This window comes from Otolemur garnettii, unplaced genomic scaffold (genome assembly GCF_000181295.1).
Source record: "Otolemur garnettii isolate 467f Iridium unplaced genomic scaffold, OtoGar3 scaffold00002, whole genome shotgun sequence".
Classification (NCBI taxonomy): Eukaryota; Metazoa; Chordata; class Mammalia; order Primates; family Galagidae; genus Otolemur; species Otolemur garnettii.
In genome coordinates, this window is record NW_003852397.1 from 18,490,085 (window position 1) to 18,506,391 (window position 16,307).

General features: G+C 36.1%; 1 non-coding gene across 1 annotated transcript; it reads left to right on the top strand.

Moving 5' to 3' along the window:
* Positions 1 to 7,418: 7,418 nt before the first annotated feature.
* LOC111725892 lies at positions 7,419 to 7,525 on the top strand. The gene has a single exon (XR_002773837.1). It is a non-coding gene; the product is annotated as a U6 spliceosomal RNA (small nuclear RNA).
* The last annotated feature ends 8,782 nt before the right edge of the window (positions 7,526 to 16,307 follow it).

Genomic DNA, 16,307 nt, shown 5'->3' on the forward strand with positions numbered 1-16,307 from the left:
GATTCTGAAAATCTATGGCTCTCTTCAAGTGGAGAGACCATGTGCATTATTCATTATGGAGTCTCACCCTAAAGAATTCTGCACCCACATATGTAACTTGAAAAGTGTTTTAGTGTCCAAAGTAGCATTTGAGCTCACTGACAACAGTGAAATCCAGGGAAGTTGGATTAATTATTTGCTATGTTTATCCAAATGACTTATAGCTAGGACCCAGCTATTCAGCCTCTCAGTGTATTGTTCTTCCCAGAATAAGGTTGTGTGCTTGACTTTATAGGTGTTTCAGAAATAGTATAACAAGACGGGAAATTGGCAAAATACAGGATAAAATTTAGAATAGTGCAGAAAATTTCAACTAATTACAGGTATATATTATATTATATTACATTTTAGAATTCTAGTCAATAATATAATTTTAATAAATGAAAAGAAGCAATTCTAAATGTAATATTCTGTTTAATAGAAGTGTAATATCCTTAATGGACATTTTAACCCTTGTTTCATTTGAAGATGATTTAAAATGCCATGAACACATGTTTCAACCATTAGTTATTGTAATTCAATATTCAAACTTTTAATGAATTCAAATTAAATCACCAAGATGTTGCTTTTCAATGGCAAAATCTAACATTCTTTATGAAAGTGGTAATGCCTAGTCTCTGAAGTGTTGAATGGTAGGAGTAGTTACAGAATAAAAGTGGTTCATTTTGTTAGAAATCAATTTTTATGGCAAATATTTAAAATATTAGATTAATGTGCAAGTTGCTTAATTGCATAATTAAATTGACTTAAAAAGGAATGATCTTCAAAAAAACCTGCAAAAGTTCAATTAAAAATTTAAGCTAAAGTCTCAGGTTTCATTTCTATCCCTGGGCATGCCCTTTCCCATACACATCTTTTTTATTTTTTTTTCCCCACACACATCTTAATATCCTGACTGACTAATAAAAAACAATAAGTTTTTTTGTCTTTTTTTTTTTTTTGAGACCAGAGTCTCACTATGTCACCCTAGGTAGAGTTCCATGGCATCACAGCTCACAGTAACCTCCAACTCTTGGGCTACAGGAATTCTCTTGCCTCAGTCTCCCAAGTAACTGGGACTACAGGCACCTGCCATAACACCTGGCTATTTTTTGCTGTTGTTCTTGCAGTTGTCGTTGTTGCTTAGCAGGCCCGAGCTGGGTTTGAACCTGTCAGCCTCGCTGTATGTGGCCAGCACCATAACCACTGTGCTACAGGCACTGAGCCCATAAAGGTTGTTCTTCATCACAAAATTTGCTATCAAAATGTATATTACTCTATATGGATCCATTTAATATGTCATAGCTCTGAAGTCAAAATATAATAGTTCAGGTTTCAAATTCAGTATTACTTTTCAGAGATATAACACACATTAGTGATTTACTAAAAGACTGAAAATCAACTCATACCTAATTATGGTTCAGTGAAATGTGAGTGGCAACCAAGGGGTGAAGAAATAGAGAAAAGATGGTTCCCAGAGAGGAAGTCATTAGATTTACAAAGTATATTAAAATAATTTATCAGTAGAATAACCAATTCACTTGTTTAGAGAGAGGAGGCTTGACACTTTTATAAACTACCTAAACATGGAGAATAAATAATACCTCCCATTTTCCATCTTATCTATTCTTTTGGTTTTAGGATTTTACCGGGGGTTATTGACAGAGAGGAGCTTGCATAGTTGATTGCTTAATCAATTTCCAAGCCCCTAGAATCTACTGTTTTTAGTCTCAATAACTTTAAGACAGACAAATAACATTACAGTTACATTTGTTTATTTATTTATTTATTTTATTTATTTTTGAGACAGAGTTTCACTTTGTTACCCTTGATAGAGTGCTGTAGCATCATAGCTCACAGCAGCCTCAAACTCTTGGGTTCAAGCAATCCTCTTGCCTCAGCCTCCCAAGTAGCTGGGACTACAGGTACCCACCACAACACCTGACTGTTTTTAGAGATGGGGGCCTCACTCTTGGTCAGGCTCATCTGGAACTCCTGAGCTTAAGTGAGTTCCACCAGCCTCCACCTCCCAGAGTACTGGGATTATAGGTGTGAGCCACCACACCTGGCCATTAGAGGTAAATTTACCTTGTGTTTTCTTTCATCTCAATTTACTGTCACTGTAATCATAAAGAATGAAATTTATATTTAAAAATATAATCATGGATGCTTTATGGTCAGCTTAATAGATATTCAGGATATTTTTAAGTAAACCATATCAAAGATTGGCTCAACAATTTTGGTTGAGAAGCCATTTGTGCTCTTGAGTGTGAAATCATCATCCACTTGACTTGAGGATTCTCTACCATAGATTCCTTTCACTCTCCAAATAACAAAAGCTAAAAGTCATTAGCAACTACCTGATTTCTTTGGCAATGATATTAGTGAGATTTAGGAATACTGGTGAAATTTAGATTTTAAGGGAAATAGGAATTGGGCATTTGTCTTAAATTATACTACGTAGGAAACAGTAGGGGAAAAGGAAGAAAAAAAAAGAAAAGAAAAGAAAAGCTGGCTCGGCACCTATAGCTCAAGCAGCTAAGGCACCGGCCACATACACTGGAGCTGGTGGGTTCAAATCCAACCCAGGCCAATGAACAACAATGACAACTACAGCCAAAAAATAGCCAAGCCTTGTGGTGGGTGCCTGTAAACCCAGCTAGTTGGGAGGCTGAGGCAAAAGAATCGCTTAAGCCCAAGAGTTGGTGGTTGCTGTGAGCTGTGACACCACAGCACACTACCAAGGCAACAGCTTGAGACTCTGCTCAAAAAAAAAAAAAAAAAAAAAGAAAAGCTAATAGGTAATAACACCCTACCCCTTTTGAAAACATGTCTGCAATTTTCCCTAAGCCCTGGAGACAATGTACAACCATCTGAGCAAATTCCACAACTTTCATGAGGCCAAATTTCCTATCTTCTGAGGTGAAAAAATTACAATTCCCATAGTAACACTTCCTGAGAAGTAAATGAGATGATCCACACTCAGAGCTTAGCACAGTGCCTGGCACGTGTTTCCTGTTCAGTACTGCAAGTGTTAAGTCTTTAGTCATCATCATCATTTCAAATGGGCCTCAAAAATCCTTACAGGGTAGCTGCACAATAACGTATGCAGAGCTACCTGAGTTCCTACCAACTTCCATTACACCAGGCCAGGCCAGGCTCTTTATAAATTTCCTTTCTCATTATCCTCAACTGCAAGGGGATGAATTTTAAAGCTCTCACGTGGCATATGAAAAACTGAATTTCTTCTGTGTTATATAGGAATCTCATTCATATAAAATGTAATTGATTTGGCACATTTTAATCACCCCATTAAACTATTTCCATACCGCTTGGGACTTGGTAAAAGGAAGAGCTACTTCAACTGTAATATCCCTTTGGTCTCCATCTGCGGGGAAATCTTTCCTTTTCTTTTTTCTTTCTTTATTTTTTCCTTTGGCTCTGACACATGCAAATATTCTATATTCACAAGCAATTCAAAAGGACATAAAAAGCCTGCAGCAGAGCCAGCGAGACAATTAGAAAGAAACCTTCTGTTTTTGGCGTTTACCTGAAGAAGTGAAAAAAATCTACTTGAGCTTTTACCTCAGCAGAGACTTTTCAACAGGGTGCTTTAATACAGATACTAACATTTCTCACCCTTTCCATTACAGCGTATAACATGACATGAAATATTTCCAGACAAAAGATAAAATGGAAGCATCTTAATAATTGTTATTTAATAGGCTTAACACCATAATTAAATTCACAAACGTATTTCACTCAAATGACATATTTGGAAGTCATCCAATCTCTCTTCCTGTTTTAAATTGTGTGTAATTGATACCATTTTGTCATTTAAAACAATACACCCTGCTTATCCAGTGTCTGCCATGGAGCTATTTGTAACCACATAAAAATAATATTCCTCTAGGAAAAAAAATCTCTATTAATATAATCATTATTGTGAATTGTAGAAAATGAGAAAGACTTAGATTATAACCAGCCACCGTATAAGCGCATATTCAATCATCAATTTGCTTCTTATAGGGTGTTTCTATATGACAATATGGGTGCCTTTTTTATGCCTATTTTCACTCACTTTCTGTAAGAGATTCAAATTATTGTAAACAAGTCTTGTCTACTAAACAAGGGCTCATTATTATCTAAATATCGTGGATGATTACTACAGAAAATGGTTTGTAGATGACACTTTTTCCCTCAGGAAAGCAGCATATCAATGACAAAGCAGAAATAGTGACTAAAATAGAGCGTTGGGCATTTGTACAATAGACTATAAATAATTAAATGTGAATGACAAAGGACAGCCTCTGAATTATAACGGAATCTAATTAGGAAGAGACCATAGTCGTGTAAGATCACATCTATGTGGCGCCATATTTTGTTCCATTTACACTCTGTACTGATTTCTCAGTGGTATTAATAAAAAAGTAAACCTGATTGTATCACTGCCTTTCTCCACTTGACATAAAAAACATAGAACACCTAAAATAGGAAAAAACACAAAACTCGTTGTAAGCAATTAACAATAAAAATCACAATAAAGCTGAAGATAAGTCTTGAGAAAATTCGCCCTTGACAGAGACCATCCTGACCAGTGTTGTCCTCCCGTCTCTAGATTTGTACAATGAGATTTAGTGCTCAGTTAGTTCCTTCCTTTCCTTTCCCAGCTCCTCTATATTGTTCCTGTTTTCATTTTTAATAACCTCAGACCGGATAGTTACGTCCTTCTCTTTTGCAACTCGTGTTATGACCAGTAGCCTTGAGTACATACTAGAGATTCAGTAACTGCTGAAAGAGTGATTAATGGAACAACTTCGAGCCTATCCACATGGATATCGATGAGGATATAAATAGGCAAACTATATCACCTTCAAATGTGGAATAATTATGACTACTATGCAGGAAGAACAGCATTATCATGTCTTCAGACATTAATTAATGACTTTCTACAGTTTAGAAAACCAAAATACGAAATACGTTAATTTACTAGGCCAGAGTAAAATTGACTGAAAAATATTGAGCAACACTGAGTTGGTTGAACAGTCTACAGTCAGTAACATGAATGCCGATACTGCAAAATGTTCTTTTCAACTCGCACAAATGCAGAAATAGTCTAAAACAAACTGGAAGAGGCCAACTTATCAAACAACTCTCTCTGAAAACAGCCAATGAGTTGAATCAAAGGAACTATGGGGCATATTTATTATCTCCACATTTAAAAATAAGTCCTGCTTAAGGTAAGGGATAAGAATTATGCATTTATATAAAGGGTTAGAAAGAGTGACGTTATCTAATCTTTAGCCTACGTGGCCACACAAACTAACCTTGGAACACACTGGGGGATATATTCATATAAATTAGTAGAATTTTATTCTTACTCATTCTTGCATATAAACCGACAGATAAGATTATTGCAAGACATGACACACTAATAAATAACACCTAATTAGTCTGATAATTCTGTGATTAAGCTTTCATTTTCCCTGCTTTTGGTTCAGCAATTCAAATTACTCTGTGTTATTTATACCTTTTCTCTCTATTTTAGAATTGCTTCGAATAGTCCTATTGGGTTCCCAGAAAAGGAATTTATTCTTCTCTGACAGGGGTCCTGCCATTAACAGTGACAAGGCAAGACGAAAAAGACACTTCAATGAAAGTCATCTCTCAGCAAAGAAATTACACATCTTTCAACAGAGCAGGAAACCGAATGTTAGGATGGCAAGAGAAGTGACAGCGTACGCCCTGGTTTTGTTTAATTTTTGGAATGCGGAGAGCATGAAGTCACACTACTCGTACCGAGGGCAGAGAAGCCTTATTCGCTAGCCTTCTCCCACCACCTAAAGCACTTTACCGCGATGAAGCGGAGAGAGTGGTAGCAGCATCAGAGGAATCACACCTTCTCAGAAGCACTTGGCTCTATTTCTGTGTTCATTCCAGCTATTTATAGTGACTAGAATGTTTAATGGATTGATTTAGACAAATACGACATTCTGATGCATTTACTTCAACGGCTTCCACAGGCTTCAGACAATCAGAGGGCAAGTCCCCTGGGGGTACGCCAAGTCCAGGAGCTTGGCCTTCCGTCAGGAAGCAGGGGCCCTCTCCCGCTTTTCCTCTCACTTCAGCCTAATTCTGCATGCTGCCTGCACTTTACTGATGCACGCATCAAACCCGTCTTTGTTAATTCCGAGCCGCTGCCTCTAGAGATACTACAAACAACTCCTTTACGAAATCTTTACACAGCCCTATTTGCAGTGCTTAGAAACCTGTCATCTTTTTAAATAACAAGATTATTTCTACGAATGAATAAAAAGGGCTGCTCGAGGATGAACATCAATATTTTTTTCATTGAGATAAATGCTATACATCCTGAATTCAATTCAACAAACACAGCATGTTTCTGGCAAGGTGGGAGGCAGTGGAGATTTAAAGGCAAATGCTTCTTGAAAGTATATGTTAGTAGTAAAAAAAAAAAAAGAAAGAAAGAAAAACAAAAAGGCTTGCTAGACAGAAACTCATGAAGCTGTATGATAATTAAATCAGAAAGACAGAACAATGGTGGGTAGAAAACCACAATTCAGCTACATCTGGGAGCTGCCATTCCTACTAAACACTCAGTGCTTATCATGCTTATCAAATAGTCAAGTGTGTTTCAGGCATATATGTGTGTGCATTACTTAAAACATGCATTGACCCTATAAAGTAATGTCTATTATCTCATTTTATATGTAAAGAAAGAGGCTTCAAAAAGTTCAGGAGCTTGCTCGTGGTCATTTGAATTTTTTCTTATGTAATGAATTCCTTTCATGCCTTTTAGGACGCTAGTTCTTCTATCTAATTCTTTTCTCTCTTACTTAGTCTATGGCCCCAACTATTTTCTCTCTTATTTGTTGCTTCTGAAATCTTTTTACAGTTCCCTCTGGGAGTGTGGTATCACAGTGGTTTTGTTATTGAGGAATACAAGGCCCTGGGCTTTAGTTGATGGAGGTCCAACCCACAGCCTGTGGGCCCACCTGCTGATTTTGTGAAAACATTTTTTGCTTATCTGCAGTGTCAGATAGCACAAAAAGTATGCGGGGATCTGTTTTGGTTTTGGGGGGTTTGTCTTGTTGGTTTTTTGTTTGTTTGTTGCTAATCACCTTTCCTTATCCTTTCTGTATTTAAACACGTGGCCCAAGACAACTCTTCTTCCAACAAGCAGCAGGGAAAAAAAGGTTGGACACCCGTGGAAGAAGAAGATCCCTTTTCCACACTAAAGTAGGCCTGTGCAGTAGGTCAAAATCTGCCATTTGAATTAAAAGGGCATGCAAGTGGAGTTCCAACAGCTGCATAAGAGGACAATTACAAGAAACAAAAATATTTTCTGAAATATTTGACTCTTAGATTAATGTTGTATAGTGCTTGCTTCAGCAGCACATATAGTAAAATTGGAACCATACAGAGAAGATTAGCCTGGCCCCTGTGTAAGGATGACATGCAAATTTGTGAAGCATTCCATATTTTTAAATAATCTGATACTTAGACCAAAACAAAAAATTAATGTTGTATACCTAAACTTCTCCATCTTGAGTTCTCTTGGTATAACTTTTTTTTATCCACTGTTGACTAGTATGATTTTTGGTAGGTTTATTGGGGACATTTTTTTCTGTTTGGAGACCTAGAATATTTTTATATGCAAAAAGTCAATCCATCTTTGTTGTAAACTTTAATAAATTCCTTATATTACAGACGTTGCCATTTAACTGATAATTTTGGTCCAGTTATAAGATACTTTTATTGTATTCCTTCGTTCCCTCAATTACAGAGAGTTGTAAACATTATTCGAGACACATAGTATAATGTTTTGTCTCACAGAATCACATTTTAAGTTTGTATAAACCAAATAGTACATTTTATGATTATCATCTTTCATGAGACTAACTACGTAGGCTTATTAAGCAGAATTGCAACCGTAATCATTAATCATATTATATTTTGTCTACATTAAAAATAAAATCAATAATCACTAATTTTTTTTCGGAATGTATATTATGTGGCTAGCTATAGGTTTTACATAAATGTTTCTTAGGCTTCATGTGGGTAAGTACCGACATATTTTGTTTACCGCAACTTCTACAGAATTCAGTATAGTTTTTGAACTCTAACCACACTTATTATATGTATTCACTGCACAATTATTTTTTCACATAATATTGAATATAATGCTATAAATCATGTGAAATTGAGAAAAATATTATATAGTTGATAGTAGAGTCAAAGCTAGACAACATTAAGTGCTTAGAGTGGGTAGCATTGGTTTGGTACTTTATTTGTTGATGTGGTGTTGAAAAAATGTTTTCTTCTCTTGGTCAGGATTCTACTTATAACAATCATTAGACATGTTTTCAATTAGTAAAGAAGAACCAACACTCAGACAGCTATATACTCACTTTACCTACTCATTGTTCTGCAACAATCCCTTTATTATCCTAAAAAGATTGATTAACTTGAGAAAGTCATATTTTGAGTAAGCAATAGGTCCCAGATTTGAACCTATGCAATATGGGTCTAGAGTTGGCTCTAACTCCTTTAATTTCCATGCCATGGGGGGCTGCCTCTGAATAATAAAAACAATTAAAGCAGAACGAAACTCGACCCAGGAAGGAAACTTTTGCTCCCTTTTAGGTAATGAATGGGTCCAGCTCTAACACTTCCCTTACTACACTATATGTTTAGTGGATAATCACGGCCTTATGGTGGTTTGTTCTCCTTTAAGTCTAACCCTTTAGTCTCCACTGCAACCAAAATGTGAACTTAAATTGTCAAAATAGCAGCATTTTGAATTGCAACATTAATTTCTTAAGCTACTTATGCATAGCTCCTATCAGCACCCATGAATAATGGCTCCCTAAAGTTTGCCTTTCTTTTCTTCAAAACTGTTTTAGATGCACACGCTTTGACAATATTCCAAAATTATGCTTCCATTTTCAATACTATAAGTACATTGCTGCCCAATCAGACTCCAAAAATGTTGCTTTGGTACCCCTGTTCTACTTAGAATCCTTCAGGGTCTCTTCCTTGCCAAATATCAGATCTAGGTGTTGGCCAGGTGTTTTATAATGTCATGAAAAATAGATCGCTTATCATTTGGGATGCTTTCCTATCTTAGTTTATCCTCTTTTCAGGCTAATATCCTCCTTGTCTTATAAACACATCAATTTCACATGCACTGTCATGTTCATAATCATTTCCTCTTTCATTTGTATACAAAGAAATCAAGCCCTATGTGTCCTCAGCACTTAGTCAAACATCATCCATGTTTCAAGTTCCAGATCCACAGTGTCTTCTCTGACAGCAGGCATCACAGATGTCTCTTCTCTGAAGTGTGTAGCATTTAGAGTCTATATTATGCAATGTCATGTCTGTTTAAACTTTTTCCATTATTTATTAGTTACTTTTCTCTCTTAAATAATTATTCATTCCATTTGTTAAAGTTAGGGATCAGATTTTACCATTCCTGTATCTTCTACTGTGTTCTCAGCCTGAAACTTTTGAGTCTGTGGAAGGTAGTCTAAGTTTGTAAACTGGCTAATTTAGCTCATTCTCCTGGTGACCCCATCCCCACCTCCGACCTTTCCAAAACTCCAGACTTGATCATCTAACTGCCGACTTCAGTCAGAAGTGCTGTGAAACTATTACTGCACCCCATAGGGATCACAGTTCACTGTGAAAATTAAATGAGATAAAATATGTAACAAAAAAAAAAAAAAGCACTGTAATGATCCTTAGTATTTAACAGCTGCTAAACAAATGATGTTGGATTAGAATTGTCACAGTTTTGCCGTTTGCAACTGGATACCATATGTGGCTTTAAGAATGGGTGATGGGGGGCGGGGAAGATGAGTGGAGGGAAAGTATTTGGTGGGACCACACCTATGGTTCGTCTTATAAGGGTACGTGTGAATCTTTCTAAATGTAGAATATAAATGTCTTAACACAATAACTAAGAAGGATGCCATGAAGACTATGTTAACCAGTTTGGTGAAAGTATTTCAAATTGTATATAAAACCAGCACACTATACCCCATGACTACATTAATGTACATAGCTATGATTTAATTAAAAAAAAAAAAAAAAAAGAATAGGTGATGAATTCCCTTTTGCCGTCCTGCCCAGTCCAGTAGCTTTGGCCCCTCTCTTTTCCTATGGTCCCAACTACAGGCAACCTTTTGGTTTGTCAGGCCAATATCTTATAAATAATCCTTTACTCTCCTATCCTTTGGTATCTGTAAACCCCCTGACTCTACCTCTGTGACGTCTCTCTAAAATCGTCTTTATTTTCTCTGTCCCATCTCCTAACATCAGGCTCTGCTTCCTTGCCTTGTGCTTTTCCTAACTGGTCTTTTGCACTCTGCTCTCCCCAGATCATCTCAGATGTCACTTCCAATCTTGTTTTTTTTTCTAGATTTCCCTGAGCACCAATTAGGGCAAACTCTTACAGTTCTTCCTCTATGTCTGAGAAATAGGTAGATTTATTATTAATCCTGAGAACTTTGGAATTAGGCAGGCACAGGTTTGAATCTCCTGTCTGCCACTTTGTGAGACCTGAACAAATCACCTGAACACTTTGTGTCTCGGTCCTCTTATCCATGAAACAGAGATAGTGGTCCACTCTTCCCCAGGCTGTTATTAGGATTATGTAAGATAGTATCTCAAAAGCCTAACATAGAGTAAATACTCAACATCTAGTGGTCACCTAAGAACATGGTAGGACTTTGTAATGCTATGATTTAACAGTATCACCTCAGCCCTGTACGTGTTTATCTTAAATTTTGCACAGATGTAACGTGCAAGGGACTCAAGGCCCACTTCACATTTTACATCTCTGGTAACATCTTCTCTGGTCTTTCACACTAGAAATACTGTTTATGCAATTTATTTGTGTAATAAGAGAGAAAGCATAAAAACAGGGAGGAGAATGTGTGCGTACATTATTTCATTTAATTGTTTTGACAACCTTAAGAAACAAGTTTTATAAAGAAAGTTAGTTTTCCCAAAAAAATCAAAAACACAAACAATGGATACACCAGGTTTTTGTGACCCTCAACTTTGGGTGCGTATATACATATATATGTATTTTTGGTTTTGGTTTTGGGTCTCAGGATGCTATCAGGGTCCATTGGAGATGGCCCTAGTTTTCAGTTTCTTTTTTTGAGCAATTCTAACTATTGGTAAAAAGTAACAGTTCCTGACATTTTTTTTTATAGTTTGTCCAAGAAACAAAGAAAATTAGGTCATTTCTTAAACAAAATAAAACTCATTGTACCTTGTAAGTAAAATATTGCAGCTTTGAACAAACTTTAAAGCACAATTATGGAATTTTTATGACCTTTGTGATCTTCTTTTTTCTGATATTGAGCATTTTCTATTTCATCAATTTAGAGATTATTTCTGAGAAGGGACATGAAGAAAGGGGTTTCAATGGGGACAGGAGAAAATCCTGCTCTGCTTACTGAGAAAGTCTGGGGGGAACATAGAAACATTCACCACTCAACAGTTCTCACCAAAACTCAGGAAAAGAATGTGGGTATTAGGTAGCCTATGTAACCAATGACCAATAGAAAAAGATGATAATCGATGACCAATAGAAAAGGGCAATAATACCCAGAGGAGCAAGAAGCCAGCGAAAGAGTTACAACCAATTTCAAACTGAGAGAAAAATGTTTATACCCCTACACGGCCTTTCTGTGTCTCTCTCACCTCTTCTCATACATCAGAGGGACCCCTTCTAGCTCACTTTGGAAGTGCTCTAAACTTTCTCTGTGTTCTTAAATAAAACCTCTTTGTTATCCTGAAACTTGTGCAGGTCACTGCTATTCCAGCTGCCTTTGCTGCTCCAGATTCATTTTTGGTTCCCACCCACTTTCAGTTCAGTCTCCATTCTCCCTGTGCCTGGGTTGAACTTTCTAGCTCAACCAGATAATCAAACCAGATCCACTAGGTCCAGGGAACCAGGACCCCAACCCCTAACATTTTCATCATCCTTTATAAATATTTCCCAAGAATGCTTTACAAGTGAATTAATAAGAAAATAGAATAATGATGGACTTGCCTAGGACACATTACAACAATGAAATATGTCATCACTATCTCATGATAACTCAGGTTTCTTATGTGTTGGTGAAATATTACATCATCAGAGAAAAATATACAACCATCCTAGAAATACCAGGCTTTATCCTCTACTTTTAGTTTCACTGAACACAGAATTCAGAATTTTTATTTTCCATCTATAGCTGCAAAGAGAAAAAAGTGACAGGGGAAGATGTTTCACAATTATTAGATGAATCAGAAGATGAATGCAGAAAGACAAGATAGCAGGAGGCTAGACTCCAACGATTAGATGAAATTGAAATTGATTATGCAAGTGAAATCTCAGACTATGAATCATCTGATGACAATGAATTTTCTCATACTCAGGAATCAATGGCTGAACAATCTATTTCAAAGGACAAAAAGTAAACACAATACAGTAGCATCGCCTTATGCATGAGGCATACATTCCAAGCCTGTGGAAGGTACCGAAGCTTGTTTTCTAAACCACGTGTTTTCCATCTGAAAACTGAGACAGCTAGTAAGTGACTAGGGGGAAGGCAGCTTATACAGCATGAGTGCACTGTGCTAAGGGATGATTCACATCCGCGGCTGGACAGAATGGCACTACCCAGAATGGCACACAATTTAAAACTTATAATTGCTCATTTATGAAATCTTCCTTTTAGTAGCTTCATGCCATGGTTGACATCAAGTAACTGAAACTGCAAAAACCAAAGCCATTCACACAGGAGAAGTGCTGTATTCTCAGGTCGTTAGCTCTTTAAAAGGAAGGACTGTCTCATGCTGTACTTTGGGACAAAACCCTGGGCCATCCTGTTTTGCCAAAAGAACATACTATTTTATCTGTCACAAGACAATCTATGTGTCAAAATGTATGGTTTTTCAGTGTACAAGTGCTGCAGAAAGATAATGGCAGCTATCTGACAGAAATAGAGAATGAGTAAATTTTTAACGATTACATTTATCATTCTAGTTTATATTTATAAATATAAAATGAAAATCTCTTGCCATTACAAAGAAGATAATATTTTCAACAAAATTATGAGCCATCAACTATTTTAAAAGTTCAAGAATTGTATTAATATTTTGATGATGCAAGTTATAGAAAACCCAGAAGAAATAACATCCTAGAATTTATTAAAGATGTGTTCAAAATCTGGATTTGCTATCTACATGATGGATATGCAGTCGGCTCATGGGTAATATGAGCCCATGAGCCCAACAAGCCCACTATTGAGTTTCTCGATAGCGTATGAGAAACTAGTTCCTTTCTGGAGATGTTTTACATTTGAAGTATATACACCTTTAAAACCAGGATATATATAAAATAAGCATTTAGCTTTTCTAAGTTTAGATTCTTATCAGATTTTTTACTATCTTTTTAATTTTACTCCTATAAACAATTTTTTAAAATGCTTTAAAATATTATCTAAAATAATTAAAGGTCCAGGTGACAAATGGAAATAGCCTTTCCTGATGTACTGAGTCCAGGTCTATATTGAATATTTGCCAGGTTGTCCTTAGTTATACAATTATTAATGAAGTATGACAATTACATTCATGAACTTGCCATTGTGCACTTACATTGGCAGCACTGAACAACTTGGTAGGGTTTCCTAACCTTGGTATATCAGTGTCTTGCAGTCATGTTCCTGTCAACCTGTTACAGTGTCTTGTTGAATGACATTCACTGTCATTGCTGTGGGGTTTTTTTGTGTGTGTGTGTGTGTCATCATGAGAATGTCTGATCTTGAAGTAGATAAATGAATAAACATTCATAAATTTCTCATTATATTTGGCAAGAGTAAAAGTGAAACCAGGGACCTATTAGTCCAAGTTTGTAGGGATAATGAAATGAAGAAAATGGAAGTGTACAAATGGATTAAACATTTTTCTGAGAGGGGAGAGAAAACATCATGATAAAGAGAGTTCAAGGTGGTCAGTAATGAGCAGATTGATGAAAAAACTGCAAAAATTTGTCAAATTGTGCATCAGAGCCATTGGTTAACTTTAAGAACTGTAGCATACCAAGGAAATATCAATAAAAAAGTAGAAATTTTGACTGAAAATTTTAGCATGAGGGAAGTGTGGCTCTTGGATCACAACAAGGCACCAGCTCACACAGCACTGTCTGTGAGGGAGGTTTTAGCCAGTAAGCAAATAAATGTACTGGAACATCTTCCCTACTCATCTGATCTGGCCCCCAGGGACTTTTTTCTCTTCCCAAATATAAAGGAAATCTTTAAAAGAAGACATTTTGATGGCATTCAGAGTCTTAAGGGTAATATGACAATAGCTTTGCTGATCATTCCAGAAAAAGAGTTTCAAAATTGATTTGAAGCATGGACTAGGTGTAAACTTTCCCAAGGGGATCACTCTGAAGTTGCATGTAGTGATATTCAGCAATAAGATATATAGCATGTTTTCTAGAATGAGTTCATAAGCTTAATTGTCAGACATTGTATCTCTTCTCTGGATTATCAGCTTGCTAAGGAGATTCAGCAAATACTTACTGAGTAAATGTTGAAACTCCCAGAGCTTTTGCTGTGTGAAAATTTTTGATGTTGGAATTAAAGTGAATATATTTTTTATGGAACTATGCCTACCTTGGAGCAGATTTTTTTTTTTTTTAATTCTAGCACAAGACTGAATTGTACCTAGTCTTGTCTAATACAGCCAGTGAGCTCTGAAATACATTAGATGAAGCCATTAAATAACACTGACTGTAATGTCATTTTATTTGACCTCTTCTTAGCAGGATCAAAACGAAAAGGTAGTTAAGCACCACCAAAGTTCAAGAATAGGATCTGAATAAAATGTGAGTTATAACTTATTCCTGAGGCTCTTTCTAGCTATGGACTTAAAGCCCAATGATTTGGAATACAGCCTGTCAAAGAATACCTTATTACAATGAGAAAAGATTTTGATAGGTTAGTACCCTCAATTTTAAGAAAATAAATGGCACAAAAAGTGGAATAAATGACATTGACATAAATTCTTGGCTCGAGCAGGAGTCATACAGTAGCTGAAATTTTAATAGTGAAATAACTTCTAAGGGACAAACTCTCACTTGTATTAAACTTTAATCATAATAGTTATAAAGATGAAGGCTTAAAAAAACCATTAAAATTACTAAGCAAAAGCACACTAGCCATGGTTCTTGTGCTGGACATTTAAATTGGTTTCTTTATCTGAGTGAGTATAAAGAGGTCTGTGAGCCATGTGATTTCTTACTTATAGAAATTTGTTTCCTTTTTAAGTTGGTTGACTTTGCTGAGAAATTCATGCAATTTATTAAGTCCAGGTAGAAGCTGATAAAGAGAGAATATGAAAATGCCAAGCAAGAGTTTGAGATCTCTTTTAAGTAGTCTGCCCAAATGAATGAAACTTAAGAAAAATGTGCTAAGTTACAAAACACTGAAAAGAAAATTGAAACTACTGGAAGGTTAATAAAGATAAATAAATCTAAAGAAATTCACCTTAACCATTTATACTATCAGTTTAAAAAAAAAAAAATCACCATAAATTGAGTCTCAGTGTAGCAAATAATGCCCGCTGTTTTGACCAGCGGCAAAGTAAAGTAGATTACTTTAAGCCAAATAGAAAATCTGGGGTTAATCAGTTTGAAGACAGCTACTACAAGGACAGAATCAATCTCTCTCTCTCTCTCTCTCTCTCTCTCTCTCTCTCTCTCTCCCCCCCCTCTAAGAGAGGTTATGGGCTCCTCAAAACATCCCGTAACATGGATCACCAACGTAATCAAGAGATCTGATGATGAGGTTGTTAAACCATTAAATGGGAGCAAAGGAAAAACAGTATTTTAGAGAGGAGAGATCTTCATTACCCATAATATCCCTGAAGTTATAAAATGTACATATACGATATGTCTACCCCTGTTGCCCATGGCATGAGCCTTTTAGCAAACATTCATTTCTTAAGTTTTCATATAATTTTCTTAACATTTCAACTTAATATGGAGTGAGTCAATTCAGGAGATACTTCATTAGATACAACAAACTGAGCTACCTGATTCCTAAAGTTTACATTGATTTATTAAGATGGCCCCTATAATTGAAGTGGGATTATAAGCGACCATAAGATAGAGCACAGTCACTACTCGCTTTAGGCAATCAGAAAGGACAGTGCAATTCATCTTCAGGTGTGTTGACATAATATTAACTATAACTTTT